Genomic DNA, 4,627 nt, shown 5'->3' with positions numbered 1-4,627 from the left:
TGTTCCTCTTCCTTTGTATTTCCATACTTGAAAACTCAACCTCCTTTGCCATATCTGTTATCTAAATGTGTTCTGTTGTACTCAACATTAAGAAAACAAAAATTCTCACCACTTGGCCAAGTGGCAGAATCATGGTAGCTGGAGAGATTGAGATTATTAACAATTTCAACTTGCTTGTCCCACAATCAATCAGGAAGTCAAAAGACACATTGCATTGGGAACATCTGCTCTCAGGGACCTCTCCAGAATGCTGAAGAGCAAGGTCATCAATCTGAAGACTAGCAGGCCATGGTTTTAGCAATTACTTGCTATATATCAGAGAGCTGGACAATGATTAAGAAAGACAGATGAAAAGCCTTTGAGTGGTGGTGCTGGGGAAGAATATTGAACATGCTATGGACAGCCAAGAGAAAAAAAAAAAAACCAACCCAGGTCTGTCCTAGAGAGGGTGAAACCAAGTTTCTCCTTGAAGGCTAAGATTTTGAAACTCTGTTTCACATACATTGGGCATGAGTCTTGGAAGGGTTAGGTATATAAGTCATTTACAATTTGATGGCAATGAAGTTTTTTAGCTATTGGTATTAAGATTATCTTCATACAGTTTCTGTTAAAATAAAAATAGGTGATAACATAGGCTGTAGTAACTGTGTAACACAAAGTACTTTCTCTAAGGTACTGTTACTTAGCATATAGATAAGGATGAAATTCTTGAAAGATGAGTAACCTTGGATGGGAGCTTAAGGGCGAGAGATACTGGAAAGTTCCAGAACATTAAATGCAAACATAATAGAGAAAACTAATTCTATTGGAAAGGAGCTCTGTTGGCTTCGTGGTAAGACGTTTCAATCCATTCTACAGGCACAAGGTTCAAATCTACCAACTTTTCTGAGGGAGAAGATGGGCAATCTCCTCCATGCAATTAACTGCCTCGGAAAACCCACTGGAGGGTCAACTGTAAATTGGTTCCTACTCAATGGCTCACAAATACAACAACAGTAGTGTTCGGAGAGAGGAGAATGGACAGGAAGGCCTGGGGAAATGGCATTCGGGTAGGTTCCACTTTGGGCAGCCAGGCCTTGGCTCCTGAGGCTGAGATCAGTCTGGGCTGTGTCCTCCCTGCACACTCTCTCTCTTATTAAGTGGAACGTTTGAAATCACAGAGAAAATAGTTCTACATGCCTGTGTAGCTGCTCTGAAGATTAATGAGATAATGCCTAAAATGTGCTGGGGATGAAAGGTTCAATGTATACTCTGCCAAGAAGAACTCTCAGAATGGTTGAGGATTTGGTTTGTTTTTTAAATAAATGCAAACACTAGGTAGAACTCTGATCCTATTATTAGGGAGATAAATATATTGGCAACTGGACAAAACATTGTTATTTGATCGTCTCTTAGTGTTTTCACAGAGCTTTTCGAGGATATGCTCCACAGGGATGAGTCTCATCAGGTCGGTCAGTCGTTTTATGAAGATGGACAGTCAGAGGACAAACAGTGAATCAATGTGAGGACCACAGCGAGGCTAGATTATATTTTGGAGTACTACTTACCTGCTTAGCATGCTGGTAAAGCAAAGACCCATAGATGGAAATCTAGAAGTGAGCGATATTAAATTTTGCATACCTAGGAAACTGGTATCATTTTGAAAACTATGAGACGACTGTTTGTGGATTGGTATTGGTTTTGTTCTGAATCATGTACTGAGGTGGAGTGAGAGTGCTTCAGAATGCTTAGAGCTTCCAAAGGTCATCATATTGCTCAGGTCAAGAGAACCAGAGGCTGGATGAAACCACTGAGTGGCTCTTCTTGAAGCTACAGGGAGAGGTCACCAATGTGTGATGTTTTCCCTTTTGTTTCTGTTCTTTTCTTCCTCCCTTTCAGAGACCTATGCTTGATCTGTATTTGCGGTCTGAATCTGAATTGAATCTGAATTGAGTCACCAACTTGCAATTTATTCCGGAGCAGACTTGATGAAGGTGTGGTGCCATAAATGTGAACTTGTAAAGGGAGCAGCCCTCTCATTTCAGGAGAATGTTCCAGATGCAAAACACCTAGGTCCTCTTCTTATTTTGTAGGGTAACACTGAACAGATAAAATGCTTGCATGGGTTTCCATCAATACAATGTTGTTATTGCTGATTGCTGTCAAGTTGAGCACAACTCATAGCGACTCTATGAACAAAAGGCCTGAAGCCTTTTTAAAACCTTGTTTCTCAAAGTTCATAGAGTTTCCAGAAGCATGTTCTTTAGAAAATGTGTGCCACTCCTGCTTCCAAGCCTGACTTAAACTGAGAGCTCCACCAAACACTGTCCATCCTGGTGATACAGTTCATATAAATGTTTTCAATCTGAAATGTGAAAATGAAGTAGTATCATTTCTGGCTTGTAAGGGCATCAATACAATACTGAGAAATAAGAATGCAAAGGGTGAGAAAAGCATGAGTAAGAAATGAAGATACAATTCTAGTTAAAATTTAGCAAATGTATTCTTACAGGGTGATATCAATTGGTTTCTCTTCTCTAATGTTAAATTTTGTATTTAAACATAAAATACCCAGGGACAATATTCCAGAACATTCTCTAGAAGGAAATTTCTGTACTTGTTTTGCCTATCATTAAGAGTAAATCTACTTAAATATATTAACAATTATCTTCTATAATTCCAAGCACTAAAGTTACAAAGGGAGCTCTGATGGTCTCATGGGAAAGGAGTTGTGTTACTAACCCAAAGGTGTCCTGTTTGAATCCACCAGCTGCACCATGGGAGAGAAATGGACAATTTCCTCTAACTTGGAAGCAATGGGTTAATGAGCAAGTGAAGATTTCAGAATGGGATACACAAATTTTCAGAATGGGATACGCATCTTTTGGAGAGGAAAGAAGATACAGAGAAGAATAAGATCTTCCTGGCACCTTGCAAATCCCAAATGATGTTTCTAAAGCAGAAGGTCAGTTAGGGATCATGGAGTTAAATATTTCTTTGTTTTTGTGGGTATTAGGACAATCAGTGGTGAGTAGGTGTGCTGTAATCACAAAGGCACTCTGCTCAAATCCATCAGTTGCTGTAAGGGAGACGAATGGGTCATCTCTTCCTTTGTGATTTACTGCCTCTAACAACCTGCTGGAAGATCAGCTATAAATCAGTTCCAACTTGACAGCATGCAACAACAACAATATTTCTTTGCTTTTCTTTCTCTATTAATGGAAAATTATTCTATTTAGAGACATGTATATAGGTTACAAAGTAAATAAATCTTCTTAATTTTCAAAAGAATGGATAAAATAGACATATTCTGGATATATTTTTGATACAGGTAAATTTTTTTGGTCCAAATACTATGGAAAAGGTGTATAGGTAGACAAGAGTGACTTAGAGGAAGGCTTAGATTTCAGGAAGCATATAAGCCAACTATTTCCAATATATAAAAGGTCAAACATGGTAAAGCTCTTCTAATATTGGAGGTCTTTGGAGGAGGAGAAGTGGACTTCTAAATCTTTCAGGAAATAAAACCAGAAGGCTGGAATCACCTTTCCTTTTGTCTTGCAAGTCTGCCAAAACCTCTGTTTGTCCACAGAAAGCAGCTCGACAACACTTTGGCCTATAAGTACCAGCGCACCAACTACATTAAGTCTTTGCCTGGACTATTTTGGGTAAATTGGAGGAAAACAGGAGACTGCATAGGAGCAAGCTTGTGAGCCCGCCAAGGGTGTGATGTAAAGGCTATGGTTGAACCAGGAAAAGTGTGTCTGAACCAGACTCAGATGCAAGGCTTTCTCTTCTATAATTCCTTAGGAATTCCCAGAAACTCTCTGCTTTTCACAGGTAACCCAACAGGTCTTCCAATAAGAATGCTTTGAGCTTTTGAACTTTCATAAAGCCTAGAAAGAGATGTTGTTGTTGGTGTTTTCTGTATAATGTAATCTTTTGTCATTTGGTAAAGAAACAATTCATATATCTTTATTAAGGAAGCCAACAATTTTCAGTAGAGAAATGATATTTTTCCCCCTAAAGCAGTTTGAGATTTCAATAGCTCTAATGAATGATTGCACAGCAATTTCAGTCACACTGTTAACATATAAAAGAAAAGATTGTGTTGTTTTTTTAAAAAAAGAGTGTTTCTTGGGTCTGATAGCTGGATAAGTGTTTTTCTTTTATTAGATGTAGGTGAAATTGGTGACAGGATCATCTATTAAATATTGAAAAAAACAACTCAGAAAAAAACCAAAACAAACAAAACCAAGAAATTTTAACTCACATGTAAGTCAATCAAGTGGCTTTACTCCTTTATTCTTCTATTTCGTAGGAAGGATTGTGGTCATACTTGACAAAAATTGCTTAGCTTTTCAGAAGATTGTCTATCCTAAATTACAAGATCAATCTCAGACTATTAAATTAAATAATAGACCAGCTTTAAATATAAACACTTTAGGAATATGTTTCTTCTTCTGGGAACTATTTTAAACAGCCAATGCTCAGTAAGAGAAGAGACAGAGGATAAAAGAGTAGTACTTCCTTGTATACTGTCAGTTGACTTTAAACTAAGATCTCAAAAGTCATTGCTGTGGAGTTGGAATTAACTCAAAGCTGGCCCTTCATTGGGTTTCTGAAGATGTAAATGAATGGGAAGAAA

Source organism: Elephantulus edwardii, unplaced genomic scaffold (assembly GCF_000299155.1).
Source record: "Elephantulus edwardii isolate Elephantulus edwardi_28Jun2011 unplaced genomic scaffold, EleEdw1.0 scaffold00043, whole genome shotgun sequence".
NCBI lineage: Eukaryota > Metazoa > Chordata > Mammalia > Macroscelidea > Macroscelididae > Elephantulus > Elephantulus edwardii.
Note: the sequence above shows the minus strand (reverse complement) of the source record.